The sequence below is a fragment of the Camelina sativa genome, chromosome 1, assembly GCF_030686135.1.
Source record: "Camelina sativa cultivar CO46 ecotype springtype chromosome 1, ASM3068613v1".
Lineage (NCBI taxonomy): Eukaryota > Viridiplantae > Streptophyta > Magnoliopsida > Brassicales > Brassicaceae > Camelina > Camelina sativa.
In genome coordinates this window covers 21,852,226-21,866,428 of record NC_141880.1, presented here as the reverse complement: position 1 = coordinate 21,866,428, position 14,203 = coordinate 21,852,226, and the positions used below count along the sequence as shown (strand labels likewise).

At 38.1% G+C, this 14,203-nt stretch overlaps 1 long non-coding RNA gene across 1 annotated transcript; it reads right to left on the bottom strand.

Annotated features, from left to right (window-relative positions):
- Nucleotides 1–306: 306 nt before the first annotated feature.
- LOC147950183 (uncharacterized) lies at nucleotides 307–1,034 on the bottom strand. Its single transcript, XR_015596267.1, has 2 exons — nucleotides 890–1,034; nucleotides 307–593 (listed from the first exon to the last, which is right to left on the bottom strand). It is a non-coding gene; the product is annotated as an uncharacterized LOC147950183 (long non-coding RNA).
- Between the last annotated feature and the right edge of the window lie 13,169 nt (nucleotides 1,035–14,203).

The window sequence follows — 14,203 nt, the reverse complement described above, 5'->3', positions numbered from 1 at the left end:
TTCCTTTCAGCCACCCCATTTTGTTGTGGTGTGTATGGACAGCTAGTTTGATGAAGAATTCCATGTTCGGCTAGATATTGCTTAAAGGCATGGCTTGTGTATTCTCCACCATTATCTGATCTCAAAATTTTAATCTTGGCATGATAGTGGTTAGTGACATAATTTTGAAAGCTAGTAAAAGCTTCAAGAACTCTATCCTTAGAAGGAAGCAAAGTTATCCAAGTATATTTTGATTTTTCATCAATAAAAGTCACAAAATACTTTTGATTTTCTCTAGATAAGCAAGGGGATGTCCAAACATCAGAATGAACCAAATCAAAACATTTTTCATAAATAGTAATAGATTTAGGAAAAACAGCCTTGCAATGTTTACCAAGAATACAAGCCTCACACCCATCATTTTGAAAAGAAATATTAGGGAACATTAAAGCTAAAGCTCTAGTGTGAGGATGTCCTAGCCTAGCATGTAAAATAGAATCACTAGGTTTAACAACAACCGAATTAAAACAAGAAGCAGATAAATTCAAGTCCTCAAGCATATAGAGATCACCCTTGGAACCTCCTTGACCAAGGACCTTACTTGTCTCAATATCCTGAAAATGAACCTTGTTAGGACCAAATATTGCATAACAATTCAAATCAGTAGTGGCTCTCTTAACTGATAGCAAGTTGGAAGTAAAATTTGGCATATAGAACGCTTTAGTATCTTTATCAAATAATTTCAAGTTTCCAATGCCTTTAACTGGCACTTTCTCACCATTTGCTATCACAACATTACCACTAGCCGGTTTAATATCACTCATTAACCTAGAATCACTAATCATGTGGTGAGAAGCACCGGAATCAACTATGAGCGGTTTAGTTTGATTCAAGGCAAGATAAGAGTTACCGGAATTTTCTTTGAGTGCCTTAATGAGCGCATCAAGATCAGACTTCCTCACGAGGTCCGACGAGGCAGCCAGGGCAGTTCCATTCATATCCGGAGCTCGAGGGTTCAGTTCAGCAACCAATGGCTCCACACTCGCTCGATGAGCTCTTGGTGCTCCACGGTGGTTCATTGGTCGGTTTACTCGGAGGTGTGGGTGGAGAATCCAACACTCATTCTTGAAATGGCCCGGCTTCTTGCAGTGGTGACACACTGGTTCTTTCTTGTTATCTCCTCGATAGTAGCCCTTGTTTGCGGTCGCTACATCAGCTTGGTTGGCGGTTACAAGCTCCCCCTTGTTACCAAACAACCCCATGGAACCATGCTCCTTTTGAATCTGACTACACACTTCCTCCAGGCTGGGAAGCTTGTCCGACCTCAAGATATGCTTGATAAGATCGTTGTAAGATGGATTCAGCGTAAGGAGGAGGCCGAACACCTTGTCTTGTTCACGCCTCTCATTCAAGATTGCCGGATCAAGAGTCGCTGGCCTAAGCATCTCAAGCTCAGCCCAAAGGGACCTAAACTTCCCAAAGTGTTTGGTGAACTCCATGTCTTCTTGGCTTAGGTTGTTGATGGCTCTCTTGATCTCAAAGACTCGGCTTAAATTGGTAGTGTTACCAAAGACGTTTTGCAAGGTATCCCATAGATCCTTGGCCGTTTCACAATACGAGTAGGCCTCGAGTATTGGAGCATCGAGAGAGTTTTGTATGATGGCGAGAACACTTTGGTCTTCTTGAAACCACTTTTCTTCACCACTTGTGGCCACAACTTTGCCGTCTTCAGTCGGCTCGCCCTTCGGAGCTTCACTTGTTGTCACATGGGTCCAAAGCCCTCGGCCACATAGCGCCGTCTTTGTGGTCCTTGCCCACAACAAATAGTTCTCTCCTTTGAGAGTAACTGGAACAACCAAGGTTTTGGTGCTTTCCATGGAGTTTTGTCCAATGGTCAATAAGTTTACCCAACGGTTAAAGAAAAACTCAAGAGATTGAATGAACGAGTTGCGGAAGAAAGTAGAGTGAATGAAGAGTTTAACGAGAGGAACCTGGCTCTGATACCATGTAAGTTTAGAAACGAGAGAGTGTAGAGATCGAGTGAGTTTGAGAGTGTTCGCACGAGAGAGTAGAAGAGAGTATGGAAGTGTAAGAGAGAGAGTATAGAAGAAGAATCAAACTTCTTACTTGAAAAAGAACCTAGATACATCCTAATTATAGACAAAGTAAACAGCATATTCCTATGGGATCCTATACACGCTTTACATGACTGAAAGTGACATCCTTCCTTCTTAACATAACATGTGACTTGTGAGTTGAAATATCTTCCCACTTGCACACAAACTCCAACGGTCGGTAGGAGAAGGATCTAGAGACTTGGTTGTCTCATACAAGCCTTAGAAGACTTCAAGTGGGCTTCTACACGAGATGGTATGGTTGGCCCGATGAGAGAGAACGGTCGTTGACTTGTACGGACATGGTGATCAAGATCCCAAATTATACGAAGCAGTAAACAGCTATGTCACTCTTTCGAGGGTCATAATATGTAACAATACAATGCATTTTACTAATTGTAAGAGTTTGTGTTGAATTTGGAGTGTTTAGACACCACTTTTACCCATTTTTCCCAAAACAGGCTAAAACTGAGAAAACATTGATTCGAAACAGTAAATTGATTTGTTACTGTTTCTAGGGTCAGAATGTGTGACAACCCAATGCAATTGACTAATTTTAAGAGTTCAGGATGAATTTGGAGTGTTTAGACAACACTTAAACCCCTCTTATCCCAAGATAGGCTAAAACTGAGAAAAATAGGCTAAAACGGAGATAAACATTGATTTAAAGCAGTAAACAGCTATGTTACTCTTTCTAGGGTAAAAATATGTATCAATCCAATGCATTTGACTAATTATAAGAGTTTGAGTTGAATTTTGAGTGTTCAGACACCACTTTTACCCATTTTTCCCAAAACAGGCTAAAACCGAGAAAACATTGATTCGAAGCAGTAAATTGCTTTGTTACTGTTTCTAAGGTCAGAATGTTAGAATTGCGGAAATGATCTAAGTAGAGTTGAGAGACTAAACAAGAAAAGAGAATGATGAATCGAAAAAAGACTTAATTAGTGTATTTCATATGTTTGTTACATAACTATATATAGAGGTTTATTGACTATGTAGCCGTTGGTGATACAAAAGGAAGGAGAGAGTTCATAGTAGAATCGGGCTTAATGATGAAAGTGACATCTCCTTCCCTTGGTCGACTCGCTTCCACTTGCTCCCAAGGTAGACATGTGACTTCCTAGATATTTTGCTCTCCTCTCTTCTAGATCCTTCTTTCCATGGGCTTCAATATTGATCAAGGCCTTCTCTTCTTATTTATCAAACCGAACCATGGCCTAAACGCCTAAGCCGTATGGACGCTGGTACGGACATTCGTACGGACGTGCGTACGGCCGTATTAGAATTTAGAGAGAGTGAGCTGCAAGATACACTCTACTCCAATATAAACTCACAAGAACACTTAAAGTGGAATTTGTGTGTTCATGTGTAAAGCCTTTAAGATACAACTCAATGAGAGTGTTCTTAAGGTAAAGAAGGAGTTATACACGCCAATATAAGCTGTGCATACTCAAGAATAAGTATGAGAGGCAACAGCACTCTCACACCAAAGATAACCCAATAACCCGTTAGAATAGTTTAGAGAATAGTGTAGAGAATGGAATGAAAGAAAGGTGGAGACCAAGCATTGCCAAAGCTTGGTCTCTCCATGAGATTATCAAGACTAGATTCTACCCATTTGAGTGTAAAGAGACGAGTTTAGTAAAGGGAAAAACTCCCCATTGGAGAGCTTAATAGTATTAGTGATATGTGTTACATATTTATATAAGGAGTGAATGGAGTATGTGTCTCCCTTCTAAACCTAATTGAAACGGCCACATATACATACACATATACACATTTGGTAGTGTGGAAAGTGACATGAAGAAAGAGGGGAGCTGGTCCCAAGCATGTAGATAGTGACAGCTCCAAAGTGACCTCTTAAGCCAACATGTGACTCTTCCACTTGTTGCTTCTCTCTCTAATACCAACTTGTGATCTTTGAATGTTGTTGGACGCCCAAGAGTGATAGGGACACCTCCTAAACGGATCTTTAGGTCACATGTGACTCCTTGCAACTTGCATTGACTCCAAACTCACATGGGACCACCTTTTGCCGCCCAAACTCTATTTGAATTCTAGGGCCTTCTTCACTCCATTCATTGGCCCTAGGTTTGTACATCTTTATCAGCATATCTTGACCCTATATTTGCACAACTTCATCTTCGATACTGACCCGAGGTTTGCACATTCTTCTTTGGTAGTTTAACCTCGGTTTAGCACAACTTGATCTTGATAACTTATGACCCGGATTATGCACACGCTGTGGTCTTGATAACTTGACCCGGACTTTGCACATGTGTTTCTTGATGGAGAGTGGCGAGTGAACTCCCGGGTGTGTGACTTCTTCATCCGGTTCAATACTCCCCCTCAAGCTTAAGTGTAGAGAGATCGGAGGTTAAGCTTGAAGCTTCATGAGCCTTCTTTGAACTCCATCATTCTCATTGCATCTTCCTCTCTAATACTCCCCCTGAAGCTTGGGCGGTGGGGACCAAAGACCAAGCTTGCAACACACAAAGAACTACCTCATTAAAAACCTTAGCAAAGAAAACCACTTGGGATAAAACTTTGCCAAGGGAAAAAGAGTATAGCCTTTATGGTTGAATGGTGTAGCTTTGGCCTTGGTTTGAATGTGGGATGGCTTTGGCTTCTTGCTTATTTTGCTCACACACCATTGCTTCATTATCGAAGTGAACCTCTTCTTCTCATCTAGCTTACAAATGGCTTTGTTTCTTTTACACCTTCAACAAAAGATGTAAAGAGATTCTTAAGTATATTTGCCATGAGAATAATATTAAGCTTAGATTGAGACATGAGAGAATAAATTGGAAAATGAGCTAGCAATTACTCAGTCTAAATTCATTTTAATATATATCTAAAACTCAGATTTTAAACATGAAATAAATTCCAAATTTCAATTCTTAAAATGACAAATTAAACATTAATAAACTGTTTTAACACAAGGCAATTCTCTAAAACCACAACCTAATATTTGTTCTCTAAATTCAGATTCTAAGAATGACAAATTCACTATATGCATGACTAATCTGATTCAAATGAGGTTAATGAATTAGATATATTGAAAAAGTTTAGGGTTTAGAGATAGCCTTTGATCTTCTTTGTTGGTTGAGACAATCTTTGCACCACCACTTGAGTTTCTGCCCCATGGGTCTCCTCTTTATGGTTCTCTTGATCCCAATTATCTTTATCTTCAAACTGCTTCTATAGCTCCATGAGGGAATTTTACACCTTTCCCCCCCCCTCAAGATTGACTTGAATGGTGAATGAAAGCCAATCTGGAAGGGTTTTGTAAATCCTACTTCAGCTCAAACAATGGACCGACCAGTCCAGTAAGCACTTCAATGTAGCTTCTTTTGAAGCTTTGTTCGTGTCCATTCAATGGCCACTCGACCCTCAAATTATCTCAATGGTCGAGTGCTTCTTCTCAGTCGCGCCAGACTGATATATCTCCACTTAATCGAGTATAACTCGTGAACGGTTACTCCGATTGGAATGATCTCACCTCCGGTGAACAGACAACTCAATTGTCTACAATATTTGTGAAGAGCGCGGAAGCTGGAAAAGAGTGGAAGACCTCCGTATGTGTCGAGAACCAATCCTGAACATTTGTCCACACCCTTCTTGTCACTTCTTTACTGCTCATAAGAACCAAACGTTTTGGAGCTTCTTTGTAGTATCCTTAGAGCTTCTCCACAGCTCCACACACTTCATAAAAAAAATTGGCTCCTTCCTCTAAGTGTTTCTATTCATTGTAGTCCTTCATGACTTGATTTCTTTTCTTATGGATCCCTTTGCTTTATCTTGTGTTTCTCATTAGAGTGTTCACACATGTCTCCTCTCCTTTAAACCTTCATCATAAGATTTAAAGAAAAATTTTAAAGTACATGTTGTGGGGTTTTAAGAAAACACTTAACAAAACTTGAGAAACCAAATAAAGAATTAAGATAACTAAGGTAATGAAAAATACTATATTTATTAGAAAAATATTTAAAAACGAATTTAAAATATTTTTTAGATAAATATAGAAATAAATAAATTCAAACATGAAATTCAAATTTTAAGAACTTGAATTAAGATGAATTTAAATAAATTAAAAGATAGAGTTTAGAGGGTAGCCTTTTAAAGTAGAGATGTGGTTTGAATCATCTTTGGGACCACTATCTTGACTTGGTCATGGCTTGGGCCATGTATTGAGTCTTGAGTCTTGAAACCTTGTGCCTAGAAGATCTCAACTAGTGCACATTCAATCAGCTCTTAACAACTTTGACACTACCACACATGCTTTGGAGCTGATTCATCACCTTCCACCAGCTTTCCTCTCCACTAGATCTTCCACCATAGTCAACCCCGGTCTGCTTCCTCCGGTCAGCCTCTCTGGACTGCCATGTTCAAGTCATCCGGCTTAGTACTATGGTTGGGCTTGTCTGCGGTCTCTGAAGCTTGATGGTCATTGGTTCTAACTCCAAGCATTGATGATGCGCCGGAATGATATATGCCCACTGAATCGGGCATAACTTTTTTTCGGTTGCTCGGATTGATAAGATTTCACTTCCACTGTAACGATGACTCTATCGTCTAGAACTTTTGTGAAGAAAGCGGAAGCTGAATCTCAGTGGAAGTCTTTCGTACGAGTCGATCTTTGAGACGTTTCGGCAGAGATTTTACTTGTTGCCGAGAATGGAGTAACCAGAACTTGTAACTTAGTAACCGAAAGTATTTGTAACCAGAATGAGAGTTTAGTAACCAGAATGAGAGTTTTAGTAACCAAGAGTGAAAGATTTTAGTAACCAAGAATAAGAGTTTAGTAACCAAGAAGAGTGTATGAGTGTTTGAGTGTTTAGTGTTTAGTAAACAGAATGAGCAAAGGAATTGAAGCAGCTCCCCTTTAAGGACTGACTTCAAGACACCATAAACCTCCAACAAGTAGATTCACTGTTTTCCCTTGTGGATTTCATGGCTTCTCCAAACTGAAACTTCAAACTGCCTTGATAACCTCCATATAGAGTATCTACTCCAATGGCTCCCAGAACAGCTTCAAAACGCCATCTTTGTGGCTTCTTTTGCAGAATTCAAAACTAGCAGCTCAGATCTTGAGCCTGCTCTGATACCATGTTATAATTTAGAGAGAGTGAGCTGCAAGATACACTCTACTCCAATATAAACTCACAAGAACACTTAAAGTGGAATTTGTGTGTTCATGTGTAAAGCCTTTAAGATACAACTCAATGAGAGTGTTCTTAAGGTAAAGAAGGAGTTATACACGCCAATATAAGCTGTGCATACTCAAGAATAAGTATGAGAGGTAACAGCACTCTCACACCAAAGATAACCCAATAACCCTTTAGAATAGTTTAGAGAATAGTGTAGAGAATGGAATGAAAGAAAGGTGGAGACCAAGCATTGCCAAAGCTTGGTCTCTCCATGAGATTATCAAGACTAGATTCTACCCATTTGAGTGTAAAGAGACGAGTTTAGTAAAGGGAAAAACTCCCCATTGGAGAGCTTAATATTATTAGTGATATGTGTTACATATTTATATAAGGAGTGAATGGAGTATGTGTCTCCCTTCTAAACCTAATTGAAACGGCCACATATACATACACATATACACATTTGGTAGTGTGGAAAGTGACATGAAGAGAGAGGGGAGCTGGTCCCAAGCATGTAGATAGTGACAGCTCCAAAGTGACCTCTTAAGCCAACATGTGACTCTTCCACTTGTTGCTTCTCTCTCTAATACCAACTTGTGATCTTTGAATGTTGTTGGACGCCCAAGAGTGATAGGGACACCTCCTAAACGGATCTTTAGGTCACATGTGACTCCTTGCAACTTGCATTGACTCCAAACTCACATGGGACCACCTTTTGCCGCCCAAACTCTATTTGAATCCTAGGGCCTTCTTCACTCCATTCATTGGCCCTAGGTTTGTACATCTTTATCAGCAAATCTTGACCCTATATTTGCACAACTTCATCTTCGATACTGACCCGAGGTTTCCACATTCTTCTTTGGTAGTTTAACCTCGGTTTAGCACAACTTGATCTTGATAACTTATGACCCGGATTATGCACACGCTGTGGTCTTGATAACTTGAACCGGACTTTGCACATGTGTTTCTTGATGGAGAGTGGCGAGTGAACTCCCGGGTGTGTGACTTCTTCATCCGGTTCAATAGGCCAGTCTTGTTCTCAAGCTCTAGATCAATACAGAATGTGTGACAACCCAATGCATTTGACTAATTGTAAGAGTTCAGGATGAATTTGGAGTGTTTAGACAATACTTAAACCCGTTTTATCCCAAAATAGGCTTAAACCGAGAAAACAGGCTAAAACCTAGAGAAACATTGATTTGAAGCAGTAAACAACTATGTTACTCTTTCTAGGGTCAAAATATGTAACAATCCAATGCATTTGACTAATTATAAGAGTTTGTATTGAATATGGAGTTTTAGACAACACTTAAACCCGTTTTATCCCAAACAGGCTAAAACCAAGAAAACAGGCTAAAACCGAGAGAAAACATATATTCGAAGCAGTAAACAGCTAGGTCACTCTTTCTAGGGTCATAATATGTAACAATACAATGCATTTTACTAATTATAATAGTTTGGGTTGAATTTGGAGTGTTTAGACACCACATTTACCCATTTTTCCCAAAAGAGGCTAAAACCGAGAAAACATTGATTCGAAGCAGTAAATTGCTTTGTTACTGTTTCTAGGGTCAGAATGTGTGACAACCCAATGCATTTGAGTAATAGTAAGAGTTTGGGATGAATTTGGAGTGTTTAGACAACACTTAAACCCGTTTTTTCCCAAAATAGGCTTAAACCGAGAAAACAGGCTAAAACCGAGAGAAACATTGATTTGAAGCAATAAACAGCTATGTTACTCTTTCTAGGGTAAAAATATGTAACAATCCAATGCATTTGACTAATTATAAGAGTTCGGGTTAAATTTGGAGTGTTTAGACAACACTTAAACCCGTTTTATCCCAAAACAGGCTAAAACCGAGAAAACAGGCTAAAACCGAGAGAAACCATAGATTCGAAGCAGTAAACAGCTATGTCACTCGTTCTAGGGTCACAATATGTAACAATACAATGCATTTTACTAATTATAAGAGTTTGTGTTGAATTTGGAGTGTTTAGACACCACTTTTACCCATTTTTCCCAAAACAGGCTAAAACCAAGAGAAACATTGATTTGAAGCAATAAACAGCTATGTTACTCTTTCTAGGGTAAAAATATGTAAAAATACAATGCATTTGACTAATTATAAGAGTTCGGGTTAAATTTGGAGTGTTTAGACAACACTTAAACCCGTTTTCTCCCAAAACAGGCTAAAACCGAGAAAACAGGCTAAAACCGAGAGAAAACATAGATTTGAAGCAGTAAACAGCTATGTCACTCTTTCTAGGGTAAAAATATGTATCAATCCAATGCATTTGACTAATTATAAGAGTTTGGGTTGAATTTTGAGTGTTCAGACACCAGTTTTACCCATTTTTCCCAAAACAGGCTAAAACCGAGAAAACATTGATTCGAAGCAGTAAATTGCTTTGTTACTGTTTCTAAGGTCAGAATGTTAGAATTGCGGAAATGATCTAAGTAGAGTTGAGAGACTAAACAAGAAAAGAGAATGATGAATCGAAAAAAGACTTAATTAGTGTATTTCATATGTTTGTTACATAACTATATATAGAGGTTTATTGACTATGTAGCCGTTGGTGATACAAAAGGAAGGAGAGAGTTCATAGTACAATCGGCCTTAATGATGAAAGTGACATCTCCTTCCCTTGGTCGACTCGCTTCCACTTGCTCCCAAGGTAGACATGTGACTTCCTAGATATTTTGCTCTCCTCTCTTCTAGATCCTTCTTTCCATGGGCTTCAATATTGATCAAGGCCTTCTCTTCTTATTTATCAAACCGAACCATGGCCTAAACGCCTAAGCCGTACGGACGCTGGTACGGACATTCGTACGGACGTGCGTACGGCCGGTCTTGTTCTCAAGCTCTAGATCAATACAGAATGTGTGACAACCCAATGCATTTGACTAATTGTAAGAGTTCGGGATGAATTTAGAGTGTTTAGACAACAGTTAAACCCGTTTTATCCCAAAATAGGCTTAAACCGAGAAAACAGGCTAAGACCGAGAGAAACATTGATTTGAAGCAGTAAACAACTATGTTACTCTTTCTAGGGTCAAAATATGTAACAATCCAATGCATTTGACTAATTATAAGAGTTTGCATTGAATTTGGAGTTTTAGACAACACTTAAACCCGTTTTATCCCAAACAGGCTAAAACCAAGAAAACAGGCTAACACCGAGAGAAAACATAGATTTGAAGCAGTAAACAGCTATGTCACTCTTTCTAGGGTCACAATATGTAACAATACAATGCATTTACTAATTATAAGAGTTTGGGTTGAATTTGGAGTGTTTAGACACCACATTTACCCATTTTTCCCAAAAGAGGGTAAAACCGAGAAAACATTGATTCGAAGCAGTAAATTGATTTGTTACTGTTTCTAGGGTCAGAATGTGTGATAACCCAATGCATTTGAGTAATAATAAGAGTTCGGGATGAATTTGGAGTGTTTAGACAACACTTAAACCCGTTTTTTCCCAAAATAGGCTTAAACCGAGAAAACAGGCTAAAACCGAGAGAAACATTGATTTGAAGCAATAAACAGCTATGTTACTCTTTCTAGGGTAAAAATATATAACAATCCAATGCATTTGACTAATTATAAGAGTTCGGGTTAAATTTGGAGTGTTTAGACAACACTTGAACACGTTTTATCCCAAAACATGCTAAAACCGAGAGAACAGACTAAAACCGAGGGAAAACATAGATTTGAAGCAGTAAATTGCTTTGTTACTCTTTCTAGGGTCAAAATATGTAACAATACAATGCATTTTACTAATTATAAGAGTTTGGGTTGAATTTGGAGTGTTTAGACAACACTTAAACCCATTTTAATCCAAAACAGTATAAAACCGAGAAAACAGGCTAAAACCGAGAGAAAACATAGATTTGAAGCAGTAAACAGCTATGTTACTCTTTCTAGGGTCATAATATGTAACAATACAATGCATTTTACTAATTATAAGAGTTTGGGTTGTATTTGGAGTGTTTAGACACCACTTTTACCCATTTTTCCCAAAAGAGGCTAAAACCGAGAAAACATTGGTGCAAAGCAGTAAATTTTTTGTTACTGTTTCTAAGGTCAGAGTGTGTGACAACCCAATGCATTTGAGTAATTGTAAGAGTTCGGGATGAATTTGGAGTGTTTAGACAACACTTAAACCCATTTTTTCCCAAAATAGGATTAAACCGAGAAAACAGGCAAAAAACGAGAGAAACATTGATTTGAAGCAGTAAACAACTAGGTTACTCTTTCTAGGGTCAAAATATGTAACAATCCAATGCATTTGACTAATTGTAAGAGTTCGGGTTGAATTTGGAGTGTTTAGACAACACTTAAACCCGTTTTATCCCAAACAGGCTAAAACCAAGAAAACAGGCTAAAACCGAGAGAAAACATAGATTCGAAGCAGTAAACAGCTATGTCACTCTTTCTAGGGTCACAATATGTAACAATACAATGCATTTTACTAATTATAAGAGTTTGGGTTGAATTTGGAGTGTTTAGACACCACATTTACCCATTTTTCCCAAAAGAGGCTAAAACCGAGAAAACATTGATTCGAAGCAGTAAATTGCTTTGTTACTGTTTCTAGGGTTAGAATGTGTGACAACCCAATGCATTTGTCTACTTGTAAGAGTTCGGGATGAATTTGGAGTGTTTAGACAACACTTAAACCCGTTTTATCCCAAAATAAGCTTAAACCGAGAAAATAGGCTAAAACCGAGAGAAACATTGATTTGAAGCAATAAACAGCTATGTTACTCTTTCTAGGGTAAAAATATGTAACAATACAATGCATTTGACTAATTATAAGAGTTCGGGTTAAATTTGGAGTGTTTAGACAACACAACCCGTTTTCTCCCAAAACAGGCTAAAACCGAGAAAACATGCTAAAACCGAGAGAAAACATAGATTCGAAGCAGTAAACAGCTATGTCACTCTTTCTAGGGTTACAATATGTAACAATACAATGCATTTTACTAATTATAAGAGTTTGGGTTGTATTTGGAGTGTTTAGACACCACTTTTACCCATTTTTCCCAAAAGAGGCTAAAACTGAGAAAACATTGATTCGAAACAGTAAATTGATTTGTTACTGTTTCTAACGTCAGAGTGTGTGACAACCCAATGCATTTGAGTAATTGTAAGAGTTCAGGATGAATTTGGAGTGTTTAGACAACACTTAAATCCGTTTTTTCCCAAAATAGGCTTAAACCGAGAAAACAGGCTAAAACCGAGAGAAACATTGATTTGAAGCAGTAAACAACTAGGTTACTCTTTCTAGGGTCAAAATATGTAACAATCCAATGCATTTGACTAATTGTAAGAGTTCGGGTTGAATTTGGAGTGTTTAGACGACACTTAAACCCGTTTTATCCCAAACAGGCTAAAACCAAGAAAACAGGCTAAAACCGAGAGAAAACATAGATTCGAAGCAGTAAACAGCTATGTCACTCTTTCTAGGGTCACAATATGTAACAATACATTGCATTTTACTAATTATAAGAGTTTGTGTTGAATTTGGAGTGTTTAGACACCACTTTTACCCATTTTTCCCAAAACAGGCTAAAACTGAGAAAACATTGATTCGAAACAGTAAATTGATTTGTTACTGTTTTTAGGGTCAGAATGTGTGACAACCCAATGCAATTGACTAATTGTAAGAGTTCAGGATGAATTTGGAGTGTTTAGACAACACTTAAACCCCTCTTATCCCAAAATAGGCTAAAACCGAGAAAAATAGGCTAAAACGGAGAGAAACATTGATTTAAAGCAGTAAACAGCTATGTTACTCTTTCTAGGGTAAAAATATGTATCAATCCAATGCATTTGACTAATTATAAGAGTTTAGGTTGAATTTTGAGTGTTCAGACACCACTTTTACCCATTTTTCCCAAAACAGGCTAAAACCGAGAAAACATTAATTCGAAGCAGTAAATTGATTTGTTACTGTTTCTAAGGTCAGAATTTCAGAATTGCGGAAATGATCTAAGTAGAGTTGAGAGACTAAACAAGAAAAGAGAATGATGAATCAAAAAAAGACTTAATTAGTGTATTTCATATGTTTGTTACATAACTATATATAGAGGGACATTGACTATGTAGCCGTTGGTGATACAAAAGGAAGGAGAGAGTTCATAGTACAATCAGCCTTAATGATGAAAGTGACATCTCCTTCCCTTGGTCGACTCGCTTCCACTTGCTCCCAAGGTAGACATGTGACTTCCTAGATATTTTTCTCTCCTCTCTTCTATATCCTTCTTTCCATGGGCTTCAATATTGATCAAGGCCTTCTCTTCTTATTTATCAAACCGAACCATGGCCTAAACGCCTAAGCCGTACGGACGCTGGTACGGACATTCGTACGGACGTGCGTACGGCCGGTCTTGTTCTCAAGCTCTAGATCAATACAGAATGTGTGACAACCCAATGCATTTGACTAATTGTAAGAGTTCGGGATGAATTTGGAGTGTTTAGACAACACTTAAACCCGTTTTATCCCAAAATAGGCTTAAACCGAGAAAACAGGCTAAAACCGAGAGAAACATTGATTTGAAGCAGTAAACAACTATGTTACTCTTTCTAGGGTCAAAATATGTAACAATCCAATGCATTTGACTAATTATAAGAATTTGCATTGAATTTGGAGTTTTAGACAACACTTAAACCCGTTTTATCCCAAACAGGCTAAAACCAAGAAAACAGGCTAAAACCGAGAGAAAATATAGATTCGAAGCAGTAAACAGCTATGTCACTCTTTCTAGGGTCATAATATGTAACAATACAATGCATTTTACTAATTATATGAGTTTGGGTTGAATTTGGAGTGTTTAGACACCACATTTACCCATTTTTCCCAAAAGAGGCTAAAACCGAGAAAACATTGATTCGAAGCTGTAAATTGATTTGTTACTGTTTCTAGGGTCAGAATGTGTGACAACCCAATGCA